At 36.4% G+C, this 15,273-nt stretch overlaps 1 protein-coding gene across 2 annotated transcripts in view; it reads right to left on the bottom strand.

Moving 5' to 3' along the window:
- WDR70 (WD repeat domain 70) overlaps positions 1-15,273 on the bottom strand; it is a 377,617-nt gene that overhangs the window by 305,885 nt on the left and 56,459 nt on the right. The window lies entirely within an intron of this gene.

Below are 15,273 nucleotides of genomic sequence, written 5' to 3' on the forward strand. Positions count from 1 at the left end.
CTCCATTATCCAAGAGCAGGGTAATCACACTGAAATTCTATGGCCATTACAAATTCATGTTAGGATCAATTTGCAATCTACATATTAATTGTGTGCAATCTAAAAGACTTTGATCCCCATCTCCTTGCATTCTTTAGGATCCTTGATGAACCAATCAATTACCAGTTTTATTTTATCATAAACCTTTCCCTTGCTATGGCTCTTTCTCCTCAGCATATGAAAAATGAAAAGAACCTCCCATATCTCACACACGCAAACACAGATTTCCCTACATTTAATGCTGTATCACTATCTTCTTTGCAATCAAACTTCTTCACACTACAGTTTTCAACAAGTATCTCTACTTTCTTTCATCCTCTACCTCTACCACTTAGGCACCTGTCACGGCATTTAGAGACTCTCAGTAATTATTTCTTGAATGAATAAACAAAGTCCCTACAAACACCCCTGGATACTTTTCTGCACTTAACCTGTACACCTGGCCTTCCAACAGCACAGTAACTTTTGAACTATTTCCTCCATCTTGAAACTGTTCTTTCCTGAGAGGAAAAGGCCTAGACAAAAAGCCAGAAAAGCTAGGGTTTTTAAATCAAGTTCTGTCACTCGTCACTCATTAACCCTGTCATAATCTCAAGAGATTTATGATTCTCAGTTTCCTTATGTGCAAACATAATAGCACCTGCCCTTTAGGTTACTTTGAGGTAAGTGGTTAAACCTCCTAATACAAATTATGGCACAAAGTAGGTGCTCAATAAATGACAGCCACCATTTACTTTAAGACTTACCTCCAATCTTTCTGGTCATACCATCTTAAGTCTATTTCCAGTCTTCTGTTCCTCTTATCTGGCTAATTCCTACTTATCCTTCAAGATTCATTTCAGATACAACCTGCTCCTGAAAGCATTTCTCTACACTTCAAACGCTGAGTTAAATGACCCTTCTATGCACTCCCAAGACAATCTCTTCTTACCTCTATAACAGAACTTGCCCAATGCATTGTAATTTTTGACCCAACTCCCTTCCCACCACTCCCCCTAACCAAACTGCAAAACAGACACTTCCCATCTCTGGATCTCCAATCAACAAAACAGCTAGTGTATGGCAAACACAGACAAAATTTTTTGGAATTAATGGCCCAATGTATACCTTGTATACCAAATAAGATCAATATTTTAAAATACCTTCAAGCATTTATATTTATGTTCATAAAGAGTAAATGCTATCCATCAGGTCAGCCTGGTAAGTGAGAGTCAGGAATAACTGAAGATTTTCAAAAAGTGGAAACCTTTGAAAACCAAATAATTATATCCCAGACTAAAAGCAGATTTAATTGCAAGTATGGAGAAATAAAGGCAGTTCTGTTTTAGACTCTGCATCTGAGAGGTTACTGTAGTCCATTACCACCACAGATCAGTGAAGAAGGACGTTAGAAACCAAGAACGCACTGAACAGGAACACTCACCTCACAGTAACCGAAGGAACTGCTGGACAGTTTGCAGTTTTTTTCAAGACAAAGATGCTTCAGTATGGTTCACTATGTTTTGGAAAGTGCTGCACATAACCTATTTCATAAACATCAATATTCCAACACAAACTCCAAAATAATTTAAAAGTTGAAGAAATGAATTCTGGACTATTCGTATATTAAGGGAAGCCACTGCTTCCTTTGCACTTGACAATATTTATAAGCAATAAAAACTCATGTATGAGTGCTAAGTACTTTCAAGAAACAGAGGAATAGTTCAAATGTTTCACTTAGAGAAGAGTCTACTAAAGTCTGTGTCTTATTTCATAGCTAATTACTTTTTCCTGACTCAGGAAACAGAAACACTGGCACCACAAGGAGAGATAAAAATTATTCATTGAATTCAATGCAGAATGTGCCTATATATAGACAATTTCTGACATTTAAAGAAAAACTTACAAAAACACAGAACTTGATATTTACATTAGGAATGAATTAAATGTTTAAATGTTGTTTACATTTAAAATCAAAGTTTTAATGGAAATCATGTAGGACATAACTCATAAAAGGCCTGTATAATTGGCACAACTAAATCATCCAAAATAGCAGCAATTCATCTTTTGGTAGCATATCACTTGATGGTGATTGTTCTTTTTCCAAAACTTCTACTAATGACTTTTTGAAATATGGCTTAGTGAGAAATTTGCTCTAAATGTAAAATATTTTCAAGATTTTCCTGCCAGGGGACATCATAATTTACAAGACTTCAATGAAGTCATTTATTACCAGAATTCATAACAAAGTCAACAGTCTTAGTGAAAGAGGGGAAAATATACCAGCTTTTGTTTGGTTTGGTTTTAAATGCTACCCAAAGGATTATTTCCCAGGCTCTTTGGTGTAGCCCCAAAAACAATTATAGCAAACATATCTGGAATAACATTAGCAATTCCATCTCATGTTCATCCACACCGTGTTTTCAAAAGACTTGCAAATAAGAAGTAATCTTTTTGGGTTAAGTTGTCATACATTTAAAAAGTTGTACACGCATGGTACAAAAAGCCATAATAAAAAGTCTACCCAGTAACAAAGGTCTGCCACAGACTGCCTAGGAGTTGGTGGGAGAGAACAGAATGGGGATTGCCAACCAGGAGCTTGAAAATGATTGCTACTTTCTCCCAGAAACCATTTGGGAAATAGCTCCCAGTGCAACACAACAGGCAATCAAAATTAGAGTCCAGTCCAGTGTAACTGTGGAGATTCGATAATAATCCTATGACTTAACATTAATTCATTTATCCATTCACTCACTAGTCACATGTTCATGTAAACATTTACTGAGTATTTAATTACATACCATATACAAGGAACTATAGTTAAAGATAAAAAGACCAATAACAAAGACTCTGCTCACAAGGAACTCTCAGTCCCATAAAGCATAAATAATAGAGGTGCCCTATGTGAATCTGGAGGGCATCAAGGAGAGAATAAGAAGAATTCTGACACTTTCTAAACTGCAAATATTTTTGCCTCGCTAGAGTTTACACTGCTGGGCAGAAAAAAGGGGAAGGTGTATGTTGTGTGTATGTATGTATCAAAAAAATTTTAACCCAAAGAGTTAGCTAGGAGCCAGGTTGTTTACAATGCCAAGATTCTGAAATTTAAGCTCTGAGCCATGTAATTTGATAAGATCGTGCATTTTCAAAAAACCACCAAGTACATTAAAAGACACAATCAACACAGCAAAAAGGCAACCCACAGAATGGAGAAATATCTGCAAATCATGTACCTGATAAGGGGCTAATACCCAGAATACTAAAAAAAAAAGTCAACAGCAACCAAATAACCTAGCCTGATTCGAAAACTGGCAAAAGGATTGAATGGATATTTCTCCAAAGAAGATATTCACAGATGACCAACAAGCATATGAAACATTATTCAACATCATTAATCATTAGGGAAATGTAATCAATACCATAATGAGATACAAATTCACACCACTAGGATGACTATTAAAAAAGAAGCAGCAGCAAGAAAAGTGTTGGTGAGGATATACAAAAATCGGACCCCTTATGTATCACTTGAGGGCTATAGTGCAGGTACTATGGAAAACAGTATGGTAATTCCTTAAAAAATTATGATTCAACTTCACTTCTGATTATATATTCAAAAGAATTGAAAACAGGGTCTCAAAGAGATGTTTGAACACCCATATTCAATAGCAGCATTATTCACAAGACTCAAAAGGTGGAAGAAACTCAAGTGTCCATCAATGGATGAATGAATAAACAAAATATGGGACATATATGCAATGAAATATTATTCAGTCTTAAAAAGGAAAGAAATTCTGATTCTGACAGATGCTCCAACAATGGATGAACCTGTGGGACATTATAATAAATAAAATAAGCCACTCACAAAAAGATAAACACTATATTATTCCACTTATATGAGGTAAAGGGTAGTCACATTCATAAAGACAGAAAGTAGAATAGTGGTTGCTGGGGTTGCGGGAGAGGGTAAACATAAAGTTGTTTAATGGGTATAGTATTTCTGTTTTGTATGATGAAAAAATTCTGGAGACTGAGTACACAGTGATGTAACACTACTGAACTATACATTTAAAAATGGCTAAGATTGTATATTTTGTTATGTGTATTTTATCAAAACTAAAAAAAACTTTTCATAGATACAAACCACATGAGCAAAACAAAAAGATAAAAAGATACATAATATTAATTAGGGCCTGAATACTTATCAGTGTTCTACCAAACTTTAGGTAAGCTTCAAAATAAATCATTTATCAACTGTTTAAAATCTTCCTCCAAGTTACATATAAAGTTACATGTCTAAAATACTGCAGAAAGGAAAAACAATTTCCTATCTAATTCTTACAGCTAGTTCCAATCCTTCAATTAGAAGTATTGCCAAACTGTTTCTAAACTGCCTTTGAACAGTTTTATGCTCTACTGCAATCTTCAATCTTGAAGAGTATTTCTCAGTAAACAGTACATTGTTAAATAACTTTTTATACTTGAGTGAGGTTTGAGAAACTCAAAAAGGATAGCTTGTTCTTTTATTTTTATCAGAAACTGTATTTTTTAACTCTATGAAATTATCAATAAACACAAAGCTGACAATTTTCTATGCTTACTTATCATACAACAATGGCAGGTAATAAGCCAACAGGACTTATACCAAATGACAAACTTCTTTCCAAAAGCAACCAGGAACATATGCCCTGACACTCTAAAATTTTATGAATATTTGGTAAGTTCAAAAACTTGAAATCTCAACAGGACTCTGTGATTAACTCCACTTGTAACCTTGACTAAGTCATTTAATTATATAGAACCTTAGTTTTTTCACTTACGAAAGTGATCAAATCTGACTAGGTAATTCCTGATATTCTATGATGACACAGTTTACCTTAAACTTTTTCACACCTGGAACTATGAACACTACCCTATGTCACTGAAAATCCCTTCCCTGACTTCCGTCTTCACTTCTGTCTACGTTGCTCACTACCATGATCTTATTACTCTTCCTAGGTCATTTTAGTAGCAAACAATAACTTTTCACAGCATTCACACATCCTGGTTTCAGAAATATTTTTAAATATTTGACTAAACTATTATAGTTTATTGTTTCAAGTTAAGTTTTAAAAAATCAATGTTTTTTTAAAAGTTTCTGGTCAAAGGGTACAAACTTTCAGTTATAAGATGAATAGATTCTAGGGATCTAATGTATAGCATAGTGACCACAGTTAATAATACTGTGCTGTATACCTGGAATTAGCTACAAGAGTATCTTAAGTATTCTCACCACACCAAAAAGAAAAAAAAGGTAACCATGTGAGGTGATGGATGTGTTAATAACTTCACTGTATCCCTTAATTATATACAATTTTTAATTGTCTATTATAACTCACTAAAGCTAGAAAATAAAATACCATTAAAATGCAGAAAGTTTCATGTACAATTACAAAGCAGATGTCTTCCTTATAAAATAGTATTCTCTACAGAACCTAGCCATATTCTTGTCATTTGCAGTACTATTTGTTTTTCACTTATTACTTATTGATGTACATACTAAGAACTCACCCTAACCCACAGCACTAGCCATTCGAGGCAGAAATGGAAGAACAGAGGAGCTGAGCTTGCCAGGACTGGGTGGGGAGAGATTAACAAAATTAAGAAAGAGCAATCTGGCCTTCTAGGACCCTCTGAAAGAAACTCCCCCCTCCCATTCCTTTATTCCCACCCTAAGGAGAGTCTTCTTCTACAACTATAAAGGAAGAGGGAGAATTTCACCAGCTCAGACTGGGTCCCTGAGTTTTACCATTTATCCTATTCGTAAAACAGGCCCACCTCCACCACATCAGTGGCAATGATGTATACACCATCTCACATCTTCACAACATAAACTAATTATCCCCTCAAAGTCTTAGCCTCTTGTCTACAGAAAATAAGTATCTGTTAGAATGATTCATTTGGGAAACAAAGCACCTTTTTATAAGTGGAGTAAAGATGAATACAAGCCTCAGCCTGTTATCTCCACAGTTCTCAGAGAAGCTGAAATACACTATAATGTCTTGCTACTCAATGTGTGGCAGCACAGAGCAGCACTAGGGATGTCACCCACGAACTTGTTAAAAATTCAGAAACTCAGGTCCCTCCTCAGACCTGCTAAAGCAGTATCTGCTTTTTAACAAGATCCCAGGAGATCTGTATGTACATTAAAAAGTGAGAATCAAGTTTTCTGAGATTGTCACTTTGCTACGGTGTAAGTCCACAAGTCTATTACAGCTTTGCCTGAGTTACATTTTACATCTTAAGATAATTTACATTATGTAGATAAGTTTTTGACTGGAAAATCTTGGAAGTCAATTTTACTTAACAAAAGTCTAAGTCTATAATTCAATTTTCTAAAACTGACAGTCAACATGGGTTTTTTTTCCCCCAAATTCATACCAACCATTCATTCAACAGCTACTCAAAAAGAACTCATATTGTATTAAAGAGACAAGGCAAGAAAGGGACAAAAATTTGGATTCTGTAGTGTGTTAGTGGTAAGAATGAAAAATCCCTTCTTAAAGCCTCTCTTTCCTTAACTGTCTACTGGATATAAACAGTAGTAACAGCTGGCATGTGCAAGCATACTATGGGCAAGGCACTGCTCAAAGCACTATCTATTAAGTAATTTAATCCTCACGACAACTCTGGTAGGTATGATTATCACTTCATTTTAAAGGTGAGCAAACTGAGGCAAAAGGAGGTTTAAGTGATTTGTCTTAAGTTTTTATAACTGGTAGTAACTGGGAGGGAATTTAAAACTTAAGAAGTCTGGCCCCAAAGTCTGTGTACATGATCATTTCAACATAATACCTCCTCTGTAGTATATAATACATGTCCTGTTAGCTTCACAGAGTTGCTGTGATGATCAAATGAGTTGATGTGACAAAGCATTTTGTAATTATAATCCATTATATATGATATTATTATGAGCCTATGGCAACAAATTACTTTTCCTGAAAACACACATTTTAAAACTTAAGAGCCAGCATAAAATGCCTTGAAATAAAAAGTTTCACCAAATTTCAGAATCTTAAATTTATAGTGCAGAATTAGTTCAACATGCATTACATACTATAGTACTTTGAGTTATGTTTAGGATTCATATCCATTTTTTATTAGAGTATCATTGATATACAACCTTAGGTTGGTTTCAAATATACAACACAATGGTTCAACAGCTACCCATATTGTTAAATCCTTACCCCCTCTATTATACCTTCATGTAGTGAAATGTTACAAAATCATTGACTATATTCTCCATGCTGTACTACTGTCCCCATGACCAACTTGTATTGTGAAGAATTCATATCCATTTTTTTATAAAAATTGAGTTACTGCCTAGGCAGTCTTTTTCTGTATGGCTAAAGATGCACAGACTCTACTAATTTTAACTACAAAAGATGGTCAAGGTACACTGAGAAGTGACTGGTGGTTACCATGGGGAAGGGCTTAGGGTGGGTGGACGGAGCGGCTGAGGGGAGATAGAGGGGCACAAAATTCTCAATCATAATATAAGTTGGTCATAGGGATGGTAGTACAGCATAGAGAATATAGCCAATGATTCTATAACATCTTCCTCTGTTGACAGATAATAACCAGAGTAGTTGGGGTGAGGATTTAATACTACGGGTAACTGTTGAACCACTACGTTATATACTTGAAACCAATATAAGACTACATCAATGAAACTTCAATTAAAAAAAGATGTCAACATATCAGTCAAATTAGGTGAGGAAAACTAAAGATGACTGAGGCATAATAAAATTAATTTCATTAAATATTCCTGATTCTTAGTGTATCTTTATCCTTATCCTCTGCTACAGCTCTTTAAAAAACCTGAACTGCAGAATGGATATCATATCTGATTAAATACAGATTTCCATACATGCAAAAGAATGCATATGCTTCACAACTGTCAATGGGACAGTGAAAATTAGAGATATCTCAGAAGCCAATCTCTACAGGTTCTCTTGGATTCATTTTACAATCCTAACTCTGGCAAATATATACCCTCTTTATCTGACAAAATATGGAATGGATACATTATTAATGCTTCAGCATACATTCCATATGTCAAAAGTCACCACTACAACCACCTATTTTAAGTTCTCTTGGGCATTTCCTGCTAAAGAACAGAAGCAGACTGTTTACTTGCCATCTCTCCACTAGTCTATAAGATCCCTGAGGACAGCTAATATCTCTTATTTGATTTGTATCTTCAGGAACGAGCAGTGTCCGATACATGTAGATACTTAAAATATAGTCATTCTTACGGATATAAAGATAAAAAGATTGCCTAATAATGAGTTTGTTTTTAAAAGCAAATTAGCATAAAACCTGTGACAAAAAAATATACTTTTGTGGTTTGTACCTGTCACAGTGTTTTTATTTTTCCTTTTAAAACATGGGGAGGGGAGATGTGGAGAAAAAAGATGGCGGCATGAGTAGTGTGGTGGAAATCTCCCAAAACCACATATATTTTGAAAATACAGTTAATACAGCTATTCCTAAAAGAGGGACCAGAAGTAACAGTACACCAGCCAGTCTACATCTGGGAGAAGTCAACATCTCAAGGAAAACGTTAAGGTAAAAAGCCGCAACTGGCGGGACCCGAGCACTCCCCCAACCCCAGCTCACCAGTGGGAGGAAAAGAATCAGAGCTGGGATGGAGTGGAAGCACAGGACTGCTAAATACCCACCTGTAGAAATCTACCCCAGGAGCACAGACCCACATTGCATGGTACTCTGGAGATTAGAGGCACTGAAAAACAAAGTCTGAGACTAAGACTGCAAACAGGTTCCCACAACTGGCTGCCCTAGGATGAAAGAAAAGGAGGAGCTTTAAGGGATCTCTCAACAGGAAAAGGGCTTCTAAAGGGGCAAGGGTTTAGGAGAAAGAACAGATGGACAAGATTGTCCTGACAAATTCAGCCCAGCAAGCTGCCAACTTTCAGGAGCATCAGGGTCCCTACCCCCTGGTTGGCAACACAGCCCCAAGGCCCCTCACTGCAATAAGCAGCCTGCTGCTCCTTCCTCCAGCCAACACCAACATGCAAACCAGCTGTCCCACCACAGCTACAGACCAGCAGAAGAGCACCCCAGCCTACAGCAACCACACAGATGAATGCAGAGGCTGCTCCCTACGCACGGTTAATGAGACCAGACCGAGAGGCTGCTCCCTGAGCATGGTTGACTGGTGAAAACAGCGGAGACCAACGTTGACACACAGAGCAACAGAGAGGCTTTGTTATCGCAGAGGAACCTGCACTGCTCACCTGTGACCATCACTATCATCCTGGGCCATTTCAAGGGCCACCCCACTGATGGCAGTTTACAGGATTAACCCAGAGACCACTGCCTGCACACTGTTAACCGGCACAGACAATGGAGACATACATGGCAACTGGCAAGCAGGAAGGGACTTTGTTCTCTCAGCTGACACCTGCTGGCAACCACTCCCATCACTCCAGGATAATGAAATGAGAGAAGAAACCTGTTCAATACAAAATTCTTCATACACCAGAAAGAGGGCTTGGTGAGACTGAAATCACCAGTCTTCCTGGAAAAGAATTCAAAATAAAAGTCATAAGCATACTAATGGAGCAACAGAAAAATATTCAAGAGCGAAGGGATGAATTCAGGAGGAAGATAACTGAAATGAAACAAACAATGGAGTAATTTAAAAACAGATTAGGTGAGGTACAGGAAACAGTGAATGGAATAGAAATCAGAGAACAGGAATACAGAAAAGCTGAGGAAGAGAGAGGGAAAAAGGATCTCTAAGAATGACAGAATATTACAAGAACTGTGAGATCAATCCAAACGGAACAGTATTCGCATTACAGGGATACCAGAAGAAGTCTCTCGGGCCATGGAAGTCTACAGATCTCCCAACACGATGGACCCAAGGAGGACAACACCAAGACATATAATAATTAAAATGGCAAAGATCAAAGACAATGACAGCGTAAGCAGCCAGAGAGAGAAAAAAGATCACCTACAAAGGAAAATCCATCAGGCTATCATAAGACTTGTCAGCAGAAACCTTACAGGCCAGAATGGAGTGGCATGATATATTCAGTGCAATGAAACAGAACAGCCCCAAACCAAGAATACTCTACCCAGCAAGATTATCATTTAAATTTGAAGGAGGGATTAAAAAATTCTGAGATAAGCTAAAGTTGAGGAAATTTACCTCCCCAAACCATTTCTACAGTGCATTTCAAAGAACTGCTCTACCTGGAAGTGTGCCTAAGACAAAAAAGCTGTGACCAGAGGAAAAAAAACACAGTAAAGGAAGTAGACAAACTAAAAACTAATCAAATGCAAAATTAAATCATCTACCCACAGAGTCTGTCAAGGGATACACAAACAGTACACAATATAAAACCTAACATATAAAGAGTGGAGAAAGAAGAAAAAGAAGGGAGAGAAAAAGAATCATCAAAGTCTGTTTATACTGACATAATAAGTGAGTTAAGGTAGACTACTAGATAGTAAAGAAGCTCTCTTGAACCTCTGATAACCACAAATCCAAAGCCTGCAATGGCAATATGTACATATCTACCAATAATTACCCTAAATGTAAATGGTTCAAATGCACCAGTCAATAGACATAGAGTTACAGAATGGATAGAAAAGCAAAATCCATCTATATCCTGCCTACAAGAGACTCACTTCAAACCCAAAGACGTACACAGACTAAATGTGAAGGGATGGAAAAGATATTTCATGAAAACAATAGGGTGAAAAAAACAGGTGTTGCAGTACTTCCGTCTGACAAAATAACTTCAAAGAAAGTAGCATGAGACAAAGAAGGACATTACATAATGATAAAGGGGTCAATCCAACAAGAAGATGTAACCATTCTAAATATATATGCCCCCAACACAGGAGCACCTACATACGTGAAACAAATACTAACAGCATTAAAGGGGGAAATAGAATACAATGCATTCATTTTAGGAGACTTCAACACTCCACGCATTCCAAAGAACAGATCAACCAGATAGAAAATAAGTAAGGAGACACAGGCACTCAACAACACATGAGAACAGAAGGACCTAACAGACATCTATAGAATACTCCATCCAAAAGCAGCAGAATACACATTCTTCTCAAGTGCACATGTAACATTTTGGAGAATATACCACATACCAAGACACAAAAAGTGCCTCGGTGAATTGAAAAAGACTGAAATTGCACCAATTTCTCAGATCACAAAGGTATAAAACTAGGAATAAATTGTACAAAGAAAATAAACAGGCTCACAAACACACTGAGGCTTAACAACATGCTCATAGATAATCAATGGATCAATGGTCACCAAATTAAAACAGAGATCAAACAATATATGAAGACAAATGAAAACAATAGCTCAACACCCCAACTTTTGTGGGACACAGCAAAGGCCGTACAAAGAGAAAAGTATATAGCAATGCAGGCCTATTTAAAGAAGGAAGAACAACCCAAATGAACAGTCCAAATTCACAATTATTGAAACTGGAAAAAGAAGAACAAATGAGGCTGAAAGTCAGTAGAAGGAGCGACATAATAAATATGAGGGAAGAAATAAATAAAATTGAGAAAAATAAAACAATAGAAAAAAATTAATGAAACCAAAAGCTGGTTCTTTGAGAAAATAAACAAAATAGATAAACCCCTAGCCAGACTTATCAAGAAAAAAAGAGAGTGTACACACATAAACAGAATCAGAAATGAGAAATGAGAAAGGAAAAATCACTATGGACACCACAGAAATACAAAGAATTATTAGAGAATAAGATGAAAGATTATATGTTAAAAAATTGGATAACACTGAAGAAATGGATAACTTTCAAGAAAAATACAACCTTCCAAGGCTGACCCAGAAAGAAACAGATAATCTGAACAGACCGATTACCAGCAATGAAATTGAATTGGCAATCAAAAAACTACCTAAGAACAAAACCCCGGACCACATGGCTTCACCACTGAATTTTATCAGACATTTAGAGAAGACATAATACCCATTCTCCTTAAAGTGTTTCAAAAAACAGAAGAGGAGGGAATACTTCCAAACTAATTCTATGAAGCCAGCATCACTCTAATACCAAAACCAGGCAAAGACATGACAAAAAAAAAAAACTACAGACCAATATCCCAGATGAACATAGATGCAAAAATACTCAACAAAATGTTAGCAAATCAACTTCAAAAATACATCAAGAGGATCATACATTACAATCAAGTGGGATTCATCCCAGGGATGCAAGGATGTTACAACATTCAAAAATCTATCAACATCATCCACTATACCAATAAAAAGATGGACAAAGTCACATGATCGTCTCCATACATGCTGAAAAGGCATTTGACAAAATTCAACACCCAATCATGATAAAAATTCCCAATAAAACGGGTACAGAGGGCAAGTACCTCAACATAATAAAGGCCATATATGACAAACCCACAGCTAACATCATACTTAACAGTGAAAAGCTGAAAGCTTTTCCTCTAAGATTGGGGAAAAAGACAAGGATGTCGACTCTTCACTTTTACTCAACATAGTACTGGAGGTCCTAGTCACAGTAATCAGACAACACAAAGAAATAAATGGCATCCAGATGGATAAGGAAGAAAAACTGTCCCTGTTTGCAGATGACATGATATTGTACATAAAAAATCCTAAAGAATCCACTCCAAAACTACTACAACTAATATCTGAATTCAGCAAAGTTGCAGGATACAAAATCAATACATAGAAATATGTTGCATTCCTATACACTAATGATGAACTAGCAGAAGGAGAAATCAGGAAAACAATTCCATTCACACTTGCATCAAAAAGAATAAAATACCTAGGAATAAACCTAACCAAGGAAGTGAAAGACCTATTCCCTGAAAACTACAAGACACTCTTTTGAGAGAAATTAAAAAGAACACTAATAAATGGAAATTCATCCCACGCTCTTGGGTAGGAAGTATTAATATTGTCAAAATGGCCATCTTGCCAAAAGCAATCTACAGATTCAATGCAATCCCTATCAAAATACCAACAGCAGTCTTCAACGAACTGACACAAATTGTTGTAAAATTCATATGGAACCACACAAGACCCTGAATAGCCAAAGCAATCCTAAGAAGGAATAATAAAGTGGAAGGGATCACTCCCCCCAACTTCAAGCTCTACTACAAAGCCACAGTAATCAAGAAAATTTGGTACTGGCACAAAAACAGACCCATAGACCAATGGAACAAAAAAGAGAGCCCAGATATAAACCCACACATATATGGCCAATTAATATATTATAAAGAAGCCATGGACATACAATGGGGAAATGATAGCCTCTTCAACAGCTGGTGTTGGCAAAACTGGACAGCTACGTGTAAGAGAATGAAACTGGATTACTGTCTAAAACCCCACACAAAAGTAAACTGGAAATGGATCAAAGACCTGAAGGTAAGTCATGAAATCATAAAACTCTTAGAAGAAAACATACGTAAAATTCTCTTGAATATAAACATGAACAACTTTTTCATGAATATATCTCCTTGGACAAGGGAAACAAAAGCAAATATGAAGAAGTGGGACTATATCAAACTAAAAAGCTTCTGTACAGCAAAGGACACCATCAGTAGAACAAAATGGCATCCTACAGTATGGGAGAATATATTCATAAATGACATATCTGATAAGAGTTGACACTCAAAATATATAAAGAGCTCACATGCCTCAACAACCAAAAAGGAAATAACCCAATTAAAATATGAGCAGAGGATCTGAACAGACACTTCTCCAAAGAAGAAATTCAGATGACCAACAGGCACATGAAAAGATGCTCCACATCGCTAATCATGAGAGAAATGCAAATTAAATCCACAATGAGATATCACCTTACACCAGTTAGGATGGCCAACATCCAAAAGACAAACAACAAAAAATGCTGGCAAAGATGTGGAGAAAGGGGAACCTTCCTACACTGCAGTTGTGAATGTAAATTAGTTCAACCATTGTAGAAAGAAATATGGAGATTCCTAAGAAAACTAAAAATAGAAATACCATTTGACCCAGGAATTCCACTCCTAGGAATTCACCCTAAGAAAACAGAACCACAGATTCAAAAAGACATATGCACCCTTATGTTTATTGCAGCAGTATTTACAAACCAAGAAATGGAAGCAACCTAAGTGTCCATCAGTAGATGAATGGATAATGAAGATGTGGTACATATACACAATGGAATACTATTCAGCCATAGAAGAAAACAAATCCTAACATTTGCAACAAGATGGATGGAGCTAGAGGATATTATGCTCAGTAAAATAAGCTAACTGGAGAAAGACAAGTACCAAATGATTTCACTCCTCTGTGGAGTATAACAACAAAGCAAAAACTGAAGGAACAAAACAGCAGCAAACTCACAGAACCCAAGAATGGACTAGCAGTTACCAAAGGGAAAGGAGTTTGGGAGGGTGGGTGGGAAGGGAGGGATAAGGGGATTAACGGGTATTATGATTAGCACACATAATAAGGGGGGGGCACAGGGCAGGCAGTATATAGCACAGAGAAGACAAGTAGTGACTCTATAATATCTTACTATGCTTATAGACAGTGACTGCAATGGGTTACGTGGTAGGGACTTGATAATGGGGGGAATCTAGTAACCACAATATTGCTCATGTCATTGTATATCAATGGTACCTTAATAAAAAAAGGGGGGCTTTAAGGTAAAATGAAACATGAATGAGAAACTTGAGAAATAAAGACATATGAAGTAGAGGCATATATACAAAGACATAAAGAACTAGAAAGAAAACAGAAATGAAAGCAGAAGATAAAAAAAGAGTGATTCCACATAGATAAATAACAAATGAAGGACTTTGGAAGGGTTAATTATGATACTATTAATGTAATTGTGAAGTGTGAAAATTAAACCCTCTGAACTGAAGATCAAAAATACAGCATTAAAAAATGGCTGCGTTATGAGCAGGGAGTGCAGGGGCTGTGGGAGGGCAGTGTCGAGGTATCATTACTTCATAGAAAATACTGATGATAGTAAACATTCTTTGGTAAAGAGGAAAAAAAAAGATTTTGAGAAAGAAATAGATGTGCCAAGGGATTTTTTTGGAGAGAGTACCAAGGGTTCTGTTAATCCAGAAGATAAAAGTATATGGCTATAAAAAATGATAAAGGATACAGAGAAAAATATAACAACATGTTTTCATGATTACAAGTAAAGTAGTCAATTGAAA

The sequence above is a fragment of the Manis javanica genome, chromosome 1 (assembly GCF_040802235.1).
Source record: "Manis javanica isolate MJ-LG chromosome 1, MJ_LKY, whole genome shotgun sequence".
Classification (NCBI taxonomy): Eukaryota; Metazoa; Chordata; class Mammalia; order Pholidota; family Manidae; genus Manis; species Manis javanica.